At 42.6% G+C, this 19,505-nt stretch overlaps 1 protein-coding gene across 6 annotated transcripts in view; it reads left to right on the top strand.

Annotated features, from left to right (window-relative positions):
* RAP1A (RAP1A, member of RAS oncogene family) overlaps window positions 1-19,505 on the top strand; it is a 95,754-nt gene that overhangs the window by 36,718 nt on the left and 39,531 nt on the right. The window contains exon 3 of one of the 6 annotated variants that reach the window (XM_089300151.1): window positions 18,598-18,818. The exons of 4 other annotated variants lie outside the window; for them this stretch is intronic. The gene's annotated coding sequence lies outside the window, so the exon portion shown is untranslated. Of the gene's footprint in view, window positions 1-8,567; window positions 8,671-18,597; window positions 18,819-19,505 lie in introns of all 6 variants that reach the window. One more of the 6 variants, XM_089300150.1, reaches the window with a different exon arrangement.

Raw genomic sequence — 19,505 nt, 5'->3', positions numbered from 1 at the left:
CGTCTGCTGATTCACTCCCCAGATGGCTGCAGCCCCCAGCACTGTGCCAGGCCAAAGCCAGGAGCTTGGAACGCCATTCCAGTCTCCCACATGGATGGCAGTGGCCCAAACACTTGGGCCATTTTCCACTGCTTTTCCCTGGCCATTAACAGGGATCTGGATTGGAAGTGGAGCAGACAGGGCATGAACTGGTGCCCATATGGGATGCTAGCGTTGTAGGTAGCAGCCTTACCTTCTACACCACTAATCTGGCTCCTGGAATCACAAACGAATACAGTATTCCAGCCCAGGCACTCCAATGTGTGATGTGAAGATCCCAGGTGGCAACTTAACCACTGTGCCATATGCCCATTCCCCAGAGTAGTTTTGCTGCCAGAAAAATCCTCTGCTTTTCCTTTGTTTTGGCTGTATATCAAGAAAGAATAGACTAACAGGTTTGCCCCATTGTATTAGTATAATTTTAATCTTTTCCAAATTTTTTAAACTTATTTTGAAGGCAGAGAGACTGACTCCCGTCTGCTGGTTCAATTCCCAAGTACTTGAAAGAGCTGGTGTTGGACCAAGCTGAAACCAGGATCTAAGAACTTAATTCAAGGCTCCCATGTGGGTGCCAGGCATGCAATTGCTTGAGCCATCTACCTGTTGCCTCCCAGAATATGCATTAGGGAAGCTGGAATGGGGAGCAGAGCTGGGACTTACCCAGACACTCTGATATGGGATGCAGGCATCCCAGGCAGCCTCTGAACTGCTTTGCCTAATACCGGCTCCTGTAATTTTAATCTTACTTGTAGCGTTGGGATTTAGAAATATTTGATTCAGGAATATGTGCTCAAAATACATCTGATGCTAGAAAGTTACTTTTCTCAGTTAATTGATTCTAAATATAATTTTGATTCAGAGAGCATTGTGAAAGATTGCTTCTCTGGTTCTTACTATATTCTTTTTTTTCCTCTTTTTTAAAATATTGATTTATTTATTCAAAAGGCCGAGTTATAGAGAGGCAGAGGCAGAGAGAGAGGTATTCCATCCACTGGTTCACTCCCCAGATGGCCGCAACAGTTGTAGCTGTGCCAATCCAAAGCTAGGAGCCAGGTGCTTCTTCTGGGTCTCCCATGTAGGGTGCAGGGGCCCAAGGACTTGGGCCATCTTCTACTGCTTTTCCAGGCCGTAGCAGAGAGCTGGATCAGAAGTGCAGCAGCTGGGACTCCAACCTGCATCCAAATGGGATGCAGGCACTGCAGGTGGCAGCTTTACCTGCTGTGCCATAGCGCTGGCCCCTCTTAACTATATTCTTGGACTGCCCAATTTCAAATAGAAAAATGACTTTGTACTTTTTGTAATCGTTTACAACACTAGTATGCATTGTGTAATGCTAGTGGGGAGGTACACTTCTTTTTTTTTTTTTTTTTACATTGAGGACATACTTTGCAAGAATTCAGTTTAGGGTGATGGTTGTGATGCTGCAAGTTAAACTACCACTTGGGACACTGATATCCCATATCAGAGTGCCTTGGTATCAAGTCCCCCCTCTGCTTCTAATCTAGGTTCCTGCTAATATGTACCCTTGGACAGTAAATGATTGCCCAAGTACCAGATCCATGCTACCCAGGTGGGTGACCTGGATAGAGTCCCAGGCCCCTGGCTTCATCCTGGTCTAGCCCCAGCTGTTGGCAGGCATTAGGGGAGTGAACCAGTCTAAGGAAGACCTCTGTTTCTGTTTCTTCTACCTGCCTCTTTTCTCTCCCCCTCCCTCCCCTTCATTTCCCTCCTTCCTTTCAAATAAAAAGTTAAAATAAATTCATCCTAAGTATTTTTAGAATCTGCTGTTGTGTCAGTGGCTCCATGCAAATCTCAGAGAATACAAAATAGTCCTTACCTTGCTTTCTACAAAGTGCACATTGGTAGGGAACACAAGGCAAATGGTGAAATGGGAGAGATCACCTGACAGAAGCAAGGCCTATTTTGCATATGTCAAACAGTAAACCTACCCAAGAATAGTCCATTCTGGACAAATGTTTCCTCAGTAGCTCTTTAATATTTGATATACTGTCTACCTACTATAAAAATAATCAAGACCCCCTTTGAACCTCTAATTCCCCTTTCCTTTGTAGTAGTGACCACCCCATTTCTGTTTCTTCTTTTAGCATACTCCTCCAAAAAATTGCCTGTAATGCTCCAATTTCTTGCTTCCCAGTCTTTTCTGAACCTAATCAGGCTTTGGTCTCTGAGTTATTCAGCTGAAATTAGTTTATCAAGTCTCTAGTGATCTCCAGGGGTGAAGCTACACAGTTCTCCTCTGGCTTGTCAATAGCATTTGACAGTTAATCACTTCCTATTCTTTGAACTATTTTCTTCTCTGTATTCCAAGAAAACACGATATGGTTTCCCTCCTACCTCATTGGTTCTCCTTCTTACCCTCCTTTGATTGTTCCTTTACCTATGATATTTAGTTGTTTTATTTAATATGGTGAACTGCATTGTATTTTTTAAATTATTGCAATAAAATGCATACAACTTGGAGTTTCCCCATTATAATCGTTTTAAATGTGTGACAGTAATATTAAATTCATTCACATTATTGTAAAAATATCATCACTCTGTGTTTTTTTTTTAAAGAATTATTTTATTTTTATTTGAAAGAGTTACAGAGAGAGGTGTTACAGAGAGAGCCAAAGTTACAGAGAGAGCCAAAGAGAGAGTGAGGTCTTCCATTCCACTGTTTCACTTCCCAAATGATGGCAACAGCCAGAACTGAGCTGATCCAAAGCCAGGAACCAGGAGCCAGGAGCTTCTTCCTGGTCTCTGATGCAGGTGCAGGGGCCCAAAGGGTTTGAACCATCTTGTACTGCTTTCCCAAGCCATAGAAGTGAGCCGAATCGGAAGAGGAGCAGCTGGGACTCGAACTGGCACCCATGTGGGATACTGGAGCTGCAGGCTGGGGCTTTAAACCCTTGTGCTACAGCGCCAGCTCTGACCACTGTCCATCTTCAGAGAACTTTTTATTTTGCCTCCCTGAGACCCTGTACCCATTGCGCAGTAACCCATTCTCCTCTCTCCCAGCCCCTTGGCAAACCACCTTTCTGCTTTTGTTTGTATGGATTTGACTACTCTCTGTATCTCATATGAGTGGAGTCATGAATTATTTGTCTTTTGTGACTGGCTTGTTTCACACAGGATGTCCTCAAGGTTCATCCATAGTATATAATATATGTCATAATTTGCTTCTTTTTAAAGATTGAATAATCTTCTAATTTAACAATGGTTCAGCTTAATGATTTTTTACTTTATAGGGGTGCACAAACAATACACATTCTGTAGAAACCATACTTTGAATTTTGATCTTTTCCCAGGCTACAGCTGTAGTAGAGTACTCTTCCCATGATGCTGGGTCACAGCAGGAGCTGCAGCTTCCACCAGCCCTGCCACCTGAAGGCAAACAGCTGATACTTTATTGGTACTGTGTTGCTAAGCTGTGATATTTGGTAGGTTGGATGTAGGCATATTAAGTGTATTTTTGACTTAGGATATCTTCAACTTGCAATGGATTTATCATGTTGTAGCCCTATCATAAGTCTAGAAACATCTGTATATGTTATATATTCAGACACCATATTTTGGTTATCCATTCATGTGTCGATGACACTTGGGCTCCTTCCACCTTTGGTTCATTGTGAATAAAGTTGCTATGAACATCGGTGTGCAGATATTCATTTGAGTACCTGCTTTCAATTCTTTTGAATTCTTTGATGCTTTTCTACCCAGAAGTAGAATTGATGGATCATATAGTAATTCTGTTCGCAATTATTTGAGGAACCACTGTGTTGTTTTCCATAGCAGCAGCACCTTTTCACGTACCCAGCAGTATAACCAAGATTCCATTTCCCATTCCTGCCAGCAGTGTACCATGGTTTCAAAATCTCCATAATTTGGGGCCGGCGCCATGGCTCACTTAGTTAATCCTCTGCCTGCGGTGCCGGCATCCCATATGGGCGCTGGTTCTAGTCCCGGTTGCTCCTCTTCCAGTCCAGCTCTCTGCTGTGGCCCGGGAAGGCAGTGGAAGATGGCCCAGGTGCTTGGGCGCCTGCACCCGCTTGGGAGACCAGGAGAAGGCGCCTGGCTCCTGGCTTCCAATCGGCACAGCGCCAGCCGTGGTGGCCATCTGGGGAGTGAACCAATGGAAGGAAGACCTTTCTCTCTCTCTCTCTCACTAACTGTGACTCTACCTGTCAAATAAATAAATCTTTTTAAAAAATCTCCATAATTTCACTGACACTGTTTTCCGTTTTTTTTTTTTTTAAATAAAAAGTCATCCTAATGGCTGTGAAGTAGTATCTCATTGTGGTTTTGATCTACATTTTCATAATAGAAAGTGGTATTTATTGGCAGTCTCTGGGGAAACGTCTATTCTAGTCCTTTGCCTTTTTAAAAATCGGATTCTCTCTTTTTTGTTGAGTTATAGGAGTCCACTATATATTCTGGATGTTGATTCTTAACAGATATATGAATTGCAAATACTTTCTCATGTTCTCTGGGTTGCTTCTTTACTCTGTTGATGTGTCCTTTGATATAAAAATGGTTTTACATTTTGATGTAGTCCAGTTTATTTTGTTGCTTGTGTTTTCTTAGTGCCATACCAAAAAAAAAATATTGCTTAATTCGGTGTCAGCTAGCTCTTGCCCTATGTTTAAGTTAGCACCCTACTGTATAAATTCAAGTGCACATGGAACATTAACTAAGATGGACCATATTCTAGATATAAAATCTCAATAAATTTAAAGGAATTTGAAACATACAAAGGGTCATCAAACTGTTAAGGGTAAGAAAAATAGACATTTCTGATCTAACTCATTTCCCTTCTTTCTAAAGAACTTTTCACATTTCCTGTAAAGCATGTCTACTTATGACACATTCCCTCAATTTTTGTTCAAGAAAGTCTCCTTCCTCTTCTTCTTTTTGAAGGACAATTTTACTGGACACAGGTTTTTTAAACACTAAATATTTCACTTCATTGTCTTCTTGCTTGCCTTATTTCTGACGAGAAGTCAAATGTTAATTCTTACTCTTGCTCCTCCATGATAAGTTTCTCTTTCTTTTCTTTCAGTGTTTTCTCTTTGTTTTTGGTTTTCTGCAGTTTGAAAATATGCTAAGGATTAAATGTTTTGGTATTTATTCTGCTTGGTATTGTTCACTGAACCTCCTGGATCTGTGGTTTGGGGTTTTTTTGTTTTTTTTGTTTGTTTTTTTTTTTTTTTTTAATACATGCTCCTGTCTTGCAAGTTGCTTGCAGTTGCCTTCAATTTGATCTTTCTTCTCTGCCCTTGACCTCGCATGTCCTGCAAGCTGGCATTTAGCTCTGTTTCACTTCTTTCTTATCTCCTACTAATTATCCCCTCTTCTCTCTGTTGTTATTGTGTCCTCCTCATTCTTTATGGAAGTCTGGGCATCTCAAGGCTTTTCCACTTCTGTTGCATGTTTTCATAATTGTTCTCTAACTTCCCATACTTTAAGTGTTTGTTCTAATGTCACTCATTTTCAAATTATAAACCTGTGTGCCTGATTGGATTCCCTATCCCCTTTTTCTGCTTTATTTTTCTCCAGAACACTTTACTGACTGACTTACCTGTTTGGCAGGAAAGAGCATGGCACACTGGAAAAAATGAAAGAATGTCAGTTTAGCTGGAGCACATTGTGAAATGAAGCTCTGTGGGAGCTAGGTACCAAATTATGCAGACCCTTGTAGGCCCTGTTAACATTTGTGGTTTTTATCCTCAAGGGCAATGGGAGCTCACTGAAGTATTGCAGCTGGAGGGATTGAGGAGATCACTAATATAAATTAAATTTATCATTTCATAAAGATCATTCTAGCTTCCTTGTGGAGAGTAGATCAGAGGGAAAAGATTGGATTTGGAAGAGAAGCTACTGCAGTGATCTAGGTATAAACTGGTATAGCTTACTTAGTCTCCAGGGTTGATGGCCATACAAAATTATGTTTGAAACTGTTTTAAGAAGTGCATTTGTAAACATCTGTATTCGGCAATTCCTGGTTACCAGATTAATATCTCCAATTTAGGCCCTCTGTTTGATTCTATCTTGAGAAAGTAAAAAAGCTTACCTAATGTATTTCTTCAGAATACTAGAAAATTCTGTAAGTCAGATGGTGTGTGCCTTTTTGTGTATGTATTACCATCAGGCACAAAAATCAAAGATTCCTAATTAAGTTAATTATTCTTATTTAATAGCCGTTTTTATAACCTGTTCAAATGGATTCATCTCTCTTAAAAGCAAGGCTTTAACTAATATTTTAGTATTAGTGTTTTTGTTGTTGTTGTTGTTGTTGTTGTTGTTTTGGACGGCAGAGTTAGTGAGACAAACAGAGAGAAAGGTCTTCCTTCCATTGGTTCACTCTCCCGCTACAGCCGGCGCACTGTGGCCGGCGCGCTATGCCAATCCAAAGCCAGGATCAGGTTCTTCCTCCTCGTCACCATGCGAGTGCAGGGCCCAAGCACTTGGGCCATCCTCCACTGCCCTCCCAGGCCACAGCAGAGAGCTGGACTGGAAGAGGAGCAACCGGGACAGAATCCGGTGCCCCAACTGGGACTAGAATCCGGGGTGCCGATGCCGCAGGCCGAGGATTAGCCAAGTGAGCTGCAGCGCCGGCCTAGTATTAGTTTTTAGTATATAGTTTTAGTGTATAGGTTTTTTTTTTTTTTTTCCCACTCACTTCTCAAGAAAATAAGACTCAGATTATTTATTCCTTAGCAGGATTTTTTTTTAAGACATGGGTGTCTGTGCTGTTACTTCTTTTCATACTGCCTGGAGACAGGAACTTGTGTAAAATTACAGAACTTAATAAGAAACCTACAACATTCTGGCCGTACTAACACAGATCTGAAGGTCTTAAAGCAAACAGACTCAAACTAGGAGTCTAGTAATAGTTTTCTGGTGTGGTAATGGTTTTTTATCAACTAAAACATTGATCTTCTCTTTTCACTGTGGTTTGGAAAGCAAAGAGTGTTGAGCTTCTGTACCTAAAATGTTAATAGTGCTTATTAATGGTTATTTGAAACTAGTGAAATGCCTTAGTCTGGCTTTGATTTGTTAATAAGGAAATTTGATATTAATGAGGATAAGTGACCTGCCTGGGTTCTCACACGTTTTCCATCCTGGTTTTGGATCCAGATAGGCCTATAAGCTCTTTCCTTGTGGTCATGGGTTGTTAATTTGGCTTTGTTGGTCTCCATCTTCTACCAGCTTCCTCTGATGTGTATATGCTTTTCAGAGAACTATGGTCACTTCAGTTCAGTAAGGTTAGGAATCAATAAATTTGTGGCCTGTTTTGTGGCACAGCAGGTTAAGCCACTACCTGCAATAGCAGCATCCCATACAAGTGCCAATTTCAGGCCTGGATTCTCTGCTTCTGATCCAGCTCCCTGTTAATGCACCTGGAAAGTAACTGAAAATGGCCCAAGTGATTGGGCCCCTGCTACTTATGTAGAAAACCCAGTGGAGTTTCAGGTTCCTCCTTCGTCCTGGTTCAGTCCCAACCATATGGGGAGTGAATCAGTGGATGGAGATATGTCTGTCTCTGTGTAACTCTGCCTTTCAAATAAATAAATTTTTTTAAAAAAAATCAATAAATTTTATTGTGCTTCCTCCTGATTTGACGTTCCTTGTCTGTCTGTTCTTGCTTTGCATTATCTCTCCAAAATTCTTCTCAAAGTGCCAGTAAAACTCTGGTTACAGCAGTAAAGTAGTGATAGTAGTAGTTATATTTTCAGTGGATTATAGTTAGCAGTCTTTGTGCTAAGTGCTGCAGGTGAGTATTTATAAAAAATGATGTAAAATGAAATTACAAGATAAAACCTGAAATGCATGCCCACTCTCATACTCTACATTATCCCGTTTTATGTGCATAGCAATGTTGCTGAGCTGTTTTTTGTGGTTTTTTTTTTTTTTTTTTTTTTTTTTTTTTTGGTTTTGTTTTGTTTTTGACAGGCAGAGTGGACAGTGAGAGAGACAGACGGAGAGAAAGGTCTTCCTTTTGCCGTTGGTTCACTCTCTAATGGCCGCTGCGGCCAGTGCACCGCGCTGATCCAAAGGCAGGAGTCAGGTGCTTCTCCTGGTCTCCCATGGGGTGCAGGGCCCAAGCACTTGGGCCATCCTCCATTACACTCCTGGGCCACAGCAGAGAGCTGGCCTGGAAGAGGAGTAACCGGGACAGAATCCGGTGCCCCGACTGGGACTAGAACCCGGGGTGCCGGCGCCGTAGACGGAGGATTAGCCTATTGAGCCGTGGCACTGGCCAGAGCTGTATTCTTTACTTTAAGATTACTGCTCTTTCTATCTCAAGTCCCAGTCCCATTCCTCCAGATTTTCAAAGATTACCAGGATTACTGAGTAAGGGAACTATTGACTGTACTGGAATAGGCTGGAGGCATTAATGTTAGACAAAACCCAACTTTGAATCCAGACTCAGCCACTTCTTTGATTCAGTAAATATTAAACATCTCCTGTTTCCCAAGTACTGTTTTAGGCACTAGGAATGGCATCTTTCTGTACATTTTCAGGGGAAAAAACCTGGAAGGGTTGCTAAAGACTCAAATTTCTGAGGATGGTGTTGTGGCACAGCTGCTGTTTGTGACGCCAAAATCCCGTATTGGAGTACCTAGGGTGAGTCCTGCATCTGTTTCCAATCCAGCTTTGACTAATGTGCCTGGGAAGGCAGCAGAGCATTCCCAAAGTACTTGGGCCCCTGCCATATCCACATGGGAAACCCAGATGTAGTTCCAGGCTTCTTTCTTTGGCCTGGCCATTTGAGGAGTGAACCAGTGGGTAGAAGATACCTCTCCCTCTTTCCTTATCACCCTGGTTTTCAAATAAATAAATACATCTTTAAAAAAATAAGACTAAACTTGTTATAGTTTCTTATCTTTATAATGGGGTAGTGACATAAAATTTTGATGTTTATTACCTTAAAAATATAAAGGAGAGGCCGGCGCCGCGGCTCACTAGGCTAATCCTCCGCCTTGCGGCACCAGCACACTGGGTTCTAGTCCCGGTCGGGGTGCCAGATTCTGTCCCGGTTGCCCCTCTTCCAGGCCAGCTCTCTGCTGTGGCCTGGGAGTGCAGTGGAGGATGGCCCAAGTCCTTGGGCCCTGCACCCCATGGGAGACCAGGAGAAGCACCTGGCTCCTGCCTTGGGATCAGCGCTGTGCGCCGGCCGCAGCGCACCAGCCGCGGCGGCCATTGGAGGGTGAACCAACGGCAAAGGAAGACCTTTCTCTCTCTCTCACTGTCCACTCTGCCTGTCAAAAAAAAAAAATATATATATATATATATATATATATATATATAATATAAAGGAGAGGAGCCGGCGCTGTGGCATAGTTGATAAAGCTACCAACTGCAGTGCTGCTGTCCCAGTATGGGCGCAGGTTCAAGTCCTGGCTGCTCCACTTCCAATCTAGCTCTCTGCTATGGCCTGGGAAAGCAGTAGAAGATGTCCCAAGTACTTGGGCCCCCGCACCTGCATGAGAGACCCGGAAGAAGTGTCTGGCTCCTGGCTTCAGATCTTCCCAGCTCTGACCATTGCAGCCAATTTGGGAGTGAACCAGCAGATGGTGCACATCTCTCTCTCTCTCTCTCTGCCTCTGTGTAGCTCTGCCCTTCAAATAATAAATAAATAAATCTTTAAAAAGTAAATAAAAGAGAGAGCTTTGGAAGTGCAGAAAGCTATAAAGTGTAGTTGGTGGTCACACTGTTTTACTTTGGTTTTCAGAAAGGGTCACAACATTTTAGCTGGATAGAAGTGAAACAGTCTTTTTTATTTTAAAGATTTTATTTTTTTATTTATTTGAAAGGCACAGTTGCAGGAAAAGAAGGAACAGGGAGCGGAGGGGAAAGAGAGCACTTCCATCCACTGGTTCACTGTCCAAATGGCCGCAATGGCTGGGGCGGGGCCAGGTTGAAGCCAGGAGCCCAGAGTTTCCTTCTGGTCTCCTACATGAGTGTGGGAGCCCAGGGACTTGGAGCATCTTCTGCTTTCCCATGCACATTAGCAGGGAGCTGGGTTGGAAGTGGAACAGCCAGATCTCGAACCACTGTCCATATGGGATGCCAGCATCACAGGTGGAGACTTAACCTGCCATGCCACAATACCAGCCCCTAAGTAGTCTTTATTTTAAAAAATAAAGATTGGCCGGTGCCACGGCTCACTTGGCTAATCCTCTGCCTGTGATGCCGGTACCCCGGGTTCTGTCCCGGTTACTCCTCTTCCAGTCCAGCTCTCTGCTGTGGCCCGGGAAGGCAGTGGAGGATGGCCCAAGTGCTTGGGCCCTGCACCTGCATGGGAGACCAGGAAGAAGCACTTGGCTCCTGGCTTTGGATCAGCGCAGGGCACTGGCTGTAGCAGCCATTTTGGGGGCTGAACCTACGGAAGGAAGACCTTTCTCTCTGTCTCTCTCTCTCACTGTCTAACTCTGCCTGTCAAAAAAATAAAGATATCAGAAACCTATGACACTTAAGCCTTTTGCTGTAGAAATTATTCTAAATTTATTACTTTTTTATTTCAAGGTTATGACATAGAGGTTATGTTACAGTACTGTCAAGAAAATAAAGTTATAATAAGTACATGTATGGAAATATATCAAGGCTTCAGAATTGATATACTTAACAATACTTAGCATAATTTAATAAGCCTGGTCATTTTGTATCTTTTAAGGAAAAAGATGTTTTGGTCAACTTGTTAGTATTAGTTACTGTCTTAAAATTTGTTTTCATGATTAACAAATGTTTGGTTTGCCTATCATGGTAATAGTTACTGAATAATATTTCTTTTACTAAGCAGATAGTAACACAGCTGAGAAGCAGTGTTTTCTTTAGTCAGATATTTATTAGTGATGCACTTTTTGATGGTTTACTATGTTGCTAAAACAGGATACGTTATTCACTGTTTTTTGACAGCTCATGGATCCAAGAGCACATGTCGTTCCCAAAGGCAGAGTATGGGATATTTTTGTATGCACAATGATATTCTCTCTTATGTTAATTAGAGGCATTCCCAGTATTCAACATTAGGAGGAAATGTTATGGTTAGAGGGCCTTGATACATGATAAAAGGAGGTCGGCCTCTCTCTCTCTCTCTCTCTCTCTCTCTCTCTTTCTCTCTTGTTTCAATATGAAGACTTTTATTTTGGAGGTTTAATTTATAGTAATTTTAGTAAATTTTAGGTTTATCTAGAAAGAAATTTTTAAAAAAGATTTATTATTTTATTTGAAAGAGTTACACAGATAGAGAAGGAGAGGCAGAGAGAGGGTGAGGTCTTCCATCGCTGGTTCACTCCCCGATGGCCACAACGGCCGGAGCTGCGCCAGTCCGAAGCCAGGAGCCAGGAGCTTCTTCCAGGTCTCCCATGCGGGTGCAGGGGCCCAAGGACTTGGGCCATCTTCTGCTGCTTTCCCAAGCTGTAGCAGAGAGCTGGATCGGAAGTGGAGCAGCCGGGACCCGAACCAGCACCCATATGGGATTCTGATACTGCAGGTAACAGCTTTACCTGCTATACCACAGCACCGGCCCCTAGAAAGAAATTTTTTTAAAGATTTATTTGAAAGGTGGAGAGAGGCCAGAGGTACCTTCCATCCTCTGGTTCCTCCTGAAATGGCCAAAGTGACCTGGTTGAGCCAGGCTGAAGCCAAGAGCCAGAAACTGTATCCAAGTATCCCCTGTGAGTGGCAGGGACCCAAGCACTTGGGCCATCTTCTGCTGCTTTCCCAGGGTCGTTAGCTGGGAGCTTGATTAGAAGCGGAGCAGGGGTTGGCACTGTGGCCTAGCAGATAAAGCTGTCGCCTGCAGTGTGGGCATCCCATATGAGTGCTGGTTCGAGTCCCCGCTGCTCCTCTTCTGATCTAGCTCTCCGCTATTGCCTGGGAAAGCAGTAGAAGATGGCCCAAGTCCTTGGGCCCCTGCACCCCTGTGGGAGACACAGAAGAAGCACCTGGCTCCTGGCTTCGGATTGGTGCAGTTCCGGCAGTTGCGGCCAGTTGGGGAGTGAACCAGCAGATGGAAGACTTTTCTCTCTCTCTCTCTCCCTGCCTCTCTACCTCTCTCTACCTCTCCCTCTCTGTGTAACTCTGACTTTCAAATAAATAAATAAATCTTTAAAAAAAGAAAAAACAGAGCAGCTGGAACTAAAACCAAAATCTGGTTTAACCCTGGCCCTTAAGAAATTTTGTTTCTTTGTATTTTTAAAATATTTGTTTCTGGGCCGGCGCCGCGGCTTACTAGGCTAGTCTTCCACCTCGCGGGGCGCCGGCACACCGGGTTCTAGTCCCGGTTGGGGCGCCAGATTCTGTCCCGGTTGCCCCTCTTCCAGGCCAGCTCTCTGCTGTGGCCAGGGAGTGCAGTGGAGGATGGCCCAAGTGCTTGGGCCCTGCACCCCATGGGAGACCAGGAGAAGCACCTGGCTCCTGCCATCGGATCAGCGCGGTGCGCCGGTCGCAGCGCACCGGCCGCGGCGGCCATTGGAGGGTGAAGCAACGGCAAAAGGAAGACCTTTCTCTCTGTCTCTCTCTATCTCACTGTCCACTCTGCCTGTCAAAAAAATTTAAAAAAAAAGAAAAAATATTTGTTTCTCTGAAGGAAGGAAATGAATCCATCTGATGATAAGTTGTTTCATATATAACCTTGTTCATTGGCAGTTTAAACTTATACCGTTAGTAAAATAAGTATATTTTTAAATACTTTGAGATAAAGTATAAGGAAATTATATAATTTGTAAAATTTTTTTGAGTCTCCAAAGCAGTATAAGTGTTTTTGAGATTGTCAGCATGTTTGCCTCATGGTATGAAAGCTTGTGGTAGGAGGAGCCACTCAACATATTTGTTTGATAAAAGTGTCTACTTTTAATTATATTCTAGAAAAATATCAGAACGATGAATCTCAAGTTAGTTGTTTGCATTATTTGATACTGATAAATAGAAAAATTGTCATTTGGTGTTATTTTATGATTCTGTTGCTAACACTCAGCCATGCCACATGTAGTTAGTAGTTTCTGTAACTAAAGTCTAGAATTATTCAAACAGTTGTCTTAACTTTTTTTGATAAAGTACTAGATAAAAAATAGTGGACAGCAGAACTGGACCCCCATTGGCTTCACAGATTGTAATTATTAGATATAGAATTTTAAATGAGAATATATAGCAGGAAAAAAGGATTAAAAGTATAAGAATGGGAACTTATATTGTGGTTTAGCAAGTAAAACTACTGCCTGTGATGCCAGTGTCCAATATGCACACTGGTTCAAGTCCTAACTACTCCATTTCCCATCCTGCTCCCTGCTAAGGGCCTGGAAAAAGCAGTAGAAGATGACCCAAGTGTTTAGACCACTGCCACCCACACGAGAGACCCAGATGAAGCACCTGGCTTCAACCTGATCCAGCTCTGTCTGTTGTGAACCAGTGGATGGAAAATCTCTCTCCCTCTCTCTGTAACCGACTTTTAAACGAATAAATCTTTTTTAATATATATATATATATATTTAATGATAGGATTATGATAGCCAACATTTTGTGGTGCTTCCTCTGAACCTTGGACTGTTCTAATTCTTTATATGAATGTAGTTAATCCTCAATAACCCTGTGAAATAGAGACAATTATTTCCATTTTACAAGTGAAGAAACGGAAGCACAGGAGCTGGAATTGAGGCACAGACGGTTAAACCGCTGCCTGCAATGCCAGCATCCCATATGAACGTTGGCTCAAGTCTCAGCTGTTTGCTTCCAATCCAGCTCACTGTTAATGCTCTAGGAAAGCAGTGGAAGATGGCCCAGGTACCTAGACCCCTGCCACCCAAGTGAAAGTTCTAGTTGAAGTTCCAGGTTCTTGGCTTTGACCTGGCCCAGCCCTGGCTGTTGTAGCCATTTGGGGAGTAAACCAGTGGATGGACAATTTCTCTCTCTCTCTCTCTCTCTTTCAAATAAATGAATACATGTTTAAAAAATAAAGATAAAAGGAAAAGAAACTGAAGCACAGAATATGGAAGTAACTTGACAAAGTTAGTAGGTGGTAGAGCCAGAATCCTAGCTAGGAAATAAGGATCCAAAATGAAAGCTTTAAACCATGTTACTATACTGCTTATAAGAAAGAGAATGGAACTAAAACATTACAGTTAGATTTGGGGAAGGGGAGAAGAACTTCTAGAAATAAAATTTATAAATAAAAAATTTAAAGGTCAATGAACAGGTTTAACAATAGAGTATACTAGAGAATTAGTGAATTGAGATATATGAAAAAAATTTAAGTTAATAAAGAGGCAAAAATGCAAAATACATTAAGAGAATAAAAGAAAACTAGAAAATTGTGGCAGAAATTGCTGGTTTTCCCTGATACTAGTTCTCCTAATAAGTAATGGATGCATTAGTTGGCTGCTTTGCTGCCCAGATAAAACTTCCATTTTAGTACTTTCCTTATAGTAGGGTTTGACTGTGTTGACAAGGTTTTGGCTGTTTGGGATGTGTGCAGTTTCTAGATCATGCCTATCAGAGGAAATGGGTATGTCTTTTCCTTCCTCTTTCTTCTTTACCATGAACTAGAATATAGATGTGGTGGGGATCTCTCTCTGTGTGTGTAGAAAAGGGAAATAGAATTCTAAGGATGACTGAGCAGTAAGATATGAGACCTTGGTTCTCAGACTGCTAAGTTGCCAAACAAGCCCTGAACTATCTGCTCTGTCATGTGACAAGACCTTAAATATTGGTTAAGCCTCTGTGTAGTTTCTTATTTCAGCATCCTAGATTGCATCCTAATTAATACAAGAAGAAAAAGTCTTAACAGTTGTCTAATCCGAAATCCAGATCTAAAGAAAAATCAAGTAGAGATTACGATTCACAGTTTACCAAACTGTAACAAGTCTTTGTCTATTTTTGGGTAGATGTCCCCGCTGTATTCCGGGTTCCAGCTTCCTGGTTGTCCAAATCCTGGGAAGCAGCAGGTGATGGCTCAAGAGTTAGTTGGGTACCTGCCACCCCACAGGAGACCCAGATTGAGTGCCCCATCCTGGCTTAAGCTTGACCCAGCCCCAGCTGTTGTGGGCCTTTAGGAAGTGATTCAGGAGATGGGAGTTCTCTCTACCTTTCAAATAAATAAATAAAAAGTAATTAATTTTTTAAAAGGAAGTCAAATCCTGATTAGGATAAATAGAAGTATAAACACCTTATAGTTAAATTTACAGACAGAGATCTGAACAATACCCAGGAGAAGACAGATTACTTCCAAAGACTCTACAGCTAAGATGAGACTAACAGCTGATTTATTGAAAGGCAAACAGAACCATGAAGATCGTAGAGTAGTTGCTACAGAGTAGTGAGAGTAAGTAACTATTAAAATTAAAGTATCTTCTCAGATCGAAGGTTACAGTTTTCAGACAAATGAAAACCTGGAGTTCTTACCACTAATTGGACATCACTAAGAAAAATTAAAAAATATGTCCTTTAGGTGGAAAGAAAGTGATCCCTAATCAGCTGAGATACTAATTAGGGAAGAAAAAGGCATAAATTAATGGATCAAATATCCAATTTAAGTTGAAAAAGTAAGTAGAGCAAACAAAAGAGAAAAAAAGAAAATATAGAGAAATATAAGAGGCTTACAATGAAACATCAACAAAGCCAAAACTGGTTCTTAGAAAAAGACTAAGAAAATTAATAATCCTGGTAAAAATTGACCAATAAGAAAAGAGAAAAGGTAGAAATAGTCAAAATGAAGAAGGAGATATAAATATACTATAGAAATTATTATAAAAGGAAAATGCATAGACTACCATTCAGGGAATAATTTTTTTTTTTTTTTTTTTTTTTTTTTTTTTTTTTGTGACAGGCAGAGTGGACAGTGAGAGAGAGAGAGACAGAGAGAAAGGTCTTCCTTTTGCCGTTGGTTCACCCTCCAATGGCCGCCGCGGCTGGCGCGCTGCGGCCGGCGCACCGCGCTGATCCGATGGCAGGAGCCAGGAGCCAGGTGCTTTTCCTGGTCTCCCATGGGGTGCAGGGCCCAAGCACCTGGGCCATCCTCCACTGCACTCCCTGGCCACAGCAGAGGGCTGGCCTGGAAGAGGGGCAACCGGGACAGAATCCGGCGCCCCGACCGGGACTAGAACCCGGTGTGCCGGCGCCGCTAGGCGGAGGATTAGCCTAGTGATCAGGGAATAATTTTAAGAAGTAAATTGTGCGGGCCAGTGCTGTGGCGCAGCAGGTTAAAGCCCTGGCCTGAAGCGCCAACATCCCACATGGGCGCCGGTTCTAGTCCCAGCTGCTCCATTTCCTCTCCAGCTCTCTGTTGTGGCCTGGGATAGCAGTAGAAGATGGTCCCTGCACCTGTGTGGGAGACCCGGAAGAAGCTCCCGGCTCCTGACTTCAGATTGGCGTAGCTCTGGCCATTGCAGCCATCTGGGGAGTGAACCAGTGGATGGAAGACCTCTTTCCTTGTCTCTGCCTCTCTCTGTAACTCTTTCAAATAAATAAAATAAATCTTTAAAAAGGGTAAATTGTGAAATCTTTTGTCATAGTAGTATAGTGAATATTTTAAGACCACTTATCAAACTTGCCAAAAGTTTTACTCCCAAATAAGTAATAGGGTTGAATGGTCTATTATAATTCTTTACTTGATTATTTGGAGAGTTCCAAGAGTGTCATGAATGGGATAGCTGAGTCAGCCATACTTCAGTAACGATTTTGGTGAAGACTTGTTTGGCAGTGTAACAAATGAATTTATTTAAAATAGAAGAATTTGTATTCCTTCATTTAAAAAATATTTATGTATTTGAAAGACAGTTACGGGCCGGTGCCGCGGCTCACTAGGCTAATCCTCTGCCTTGCGGCGCCAGCACACCGGGTTCTAGTCCCAGTCGGGGCACCGGATTCTGTCCCGGTTGCCCCTCTTCCAGGCCAGCTCTCTGCTGTGGCCAGGGAGTGCAGTGGAGGATGGCCCAAGTGCTTGGGCCCTGCACCCCATGGGAGACCAGGATAAGTACCTGGCTCCTGCCTTCGGATCAGCACGGTGCACCGGCTGCGGTGGCCATTGGAGAGTCCAATGGCAAGGGAAGACCTTTCTCTTTGTGTCTCTCACTGTCCACTCTGCTTGTCAAAAAAAAAAAAAAAAAAAAAAAAAGGAAAGAAAAAGAAAAAAAAACCGTTACAGAAAGAGGTAGGGACAAAGAAAGAGAGGTCTTCCATCCACTGGTACACTATGGCCAGAGCTGAGCCAATCCCAAGCCTGGAGCCACGAGCCAGGAGTACCCATGTGGATGCAGGGGCCACACCAGTTGGGCCATTCTCCACTCCTTTCCCAGGCACATTAGCAGGGATCGAGATGGAAAGTGGAGCAGCCAGGACTCGAACCGGCACCTCCTTTTAAATATATAAAGAAGATGTGAACCTCAGAAATTGTGGAAAGTTTGTACACAAGTTTTTTTTTTTAAAGAAGTGTTATAAATAAATTTCATGATTATACCAAAAAATGATGGCACAATATATATTTTTTTTTTTTTTTGATAGGCAGAGTGGACAGTGAGAGAGAGAGACAGAGAGAGAAAGGTCTTCCTTTGCCGTTGGTTCACCCTCCAATGGCCGCCGCTGCAGCCGGCGCACCGCACTGATCCGATGGCAGGAGCCAGGATCCAGGTGCTTTTCCTGGTCTCCCATGGGGTGCAGGGCCCAAGCACCTGGGCCATCCTCCACTGCACTCCCTGGCCATAGCAGAGAGCTGGCCTGGAAGAGGGGCAACCGGGACAGAATCCGGCGCCCCGACTGGGACTAGAACCCGGTGTGCCGGCGCCGCAAGGTGGAGGATTAGCCTATTGAGCCATGGCGCCGGCTTAATGGCACAATATTAATATTGATCTACAATTTAGTGTTTTCTTTCTCTTAAAAAGTACCATCCCTAGCACTATATTATATCATTACTCCATTCAGCTGAACTAAACAGTGTGCTTAGGGAAGTTGTAGAGGTTATGGAGCAACTCATTTTCTATCGACTTTACCAGATAGTGCTAACGGGTGAATATGCTTGATCTGAAAACCTGCAGTGCTCCAAAATCTGAATCATTTTCAACACTAATATGATGCTCAAAACGTTTCAGTTATGGAGCATTTAGGATTTCAGATTTTTGCATTAGGGATACTTAACCAATAAGGTATTTTAGAATTTTCCGTGCCCAAAATGTTGACCTTCTGGTTCTAATCATTTCAAATAAGGGTTACCTAACTTGTAGTAGTTTAGAGGCAGGCACTTTGAAGCACACCTTAGTTTTACATCCATTTTGAGGCCCAGAGAGCAACTAAGACATTATAACAAGATATAGGAAGGATTTAGGGAGCAGAATTGGAGGGAAGGAGTTGAAGGAAATGAAACTGATAGATTATCTGCACAGTTTGACTAGGTGGAAAGTTGTTTTGCTAATTCCAGGAAATCATACATTACATGAAAAAGGAAATGGAATATTTTTAAATGGTCAATTATACATTTTCACATACACAAATACATACAATATATATACATATATATATATATGTTGACACAATTTAATTTTTTTGTTTTTATTTATTTGAAAGGCAGAGATCTTCCATCTGCTGATTCACTCCCCAGATGCTAGTACCAGCAGGGCCTGGGCCAGATCAAAGCTGAGAGTCCCAAACTCAGCCTGAGTCTCCCTTGTGGGTGGCAGAGACTCAAGAATTTGAACCATCACCTGCTGCCTCCCAGGGTATGCATCAGCAGGAAACTGGATCAGAAGTGGACCCAGGTCTGAAACCTAGGCACTCTGATATGACATGTGAGTGTCCCAAGTGCGTCTTACATGCTGCACCAAATGCCCACCCCAGAAATGTAACCTTTTTTAAGAAAAAGATTTATTTATTTGAAAGTTAGAGTTACACGGAGTGGGAAGGAGAGGCAAAGAGAGAGAGAGAGGTCTTCCACCCACTGACTGGTTCACTCCCCAGACGGCTGCAACTGCTGGAGCTGCACCGATCAGGAGCCAGGAGCTTCCTCCTGTTCTTCCCACGCCGGTGCAGGGGCCCAAGGACTTGGGGCATCTTCTGCTTTCCCAGGCCAAAGCAGAGAGCTGAATGGGAAGTGGAGCAGCCAGGACTCGAACCTGCACTCATATGGGATGCCAGCACCACAAGAGGCAGCTTAACTTGTTATGCCACAGCACTAGCCCCAAAATGTAATCTTAATATACCACATTGCTCTGTGGTTAAGAGAGCCAAAATTCTCATCTCACATGATAGTAATATCTAAAACCACAAATCAAAAGATAACAGTATAAATATTGTTTAGAAATATTGAGGGAATACTAAAGAATTGGCTGGAAGTTTGAAATAACTGTTGTAGATTAAGGAGATACTGTGATTGCTCTTTTGTTGGTACAAGCCTTTAGTAATACCTCCTAATGCTCATCAAACATGTATTTTATTTTATGAGCGAACTGAAGCTTTTGCCGTAGAGACCAGAATGA

Source organism: Oryctolagus cuniculus, chromosome 7 (assembly GCF_051225735.1).
Source record: "Oryctolagus cuniculus isolate XC-2025 breed Fujian yellow rabbit chromosome 7, ASM5122573v1, whole genome shotgun sequence".
NCBI classification, from domain to species: Eukaryota; Metazoa; Chordata; class Mammalia; order Lagomorpha; family Leporidae; genus Oryctolagus; species Oryctolagus cuniculus.
The sequence above is the reverse complement of the archived record's forward strand: the minus strand, read 5'-3'. Positions and strand labels throughout refer to the sequence as shown.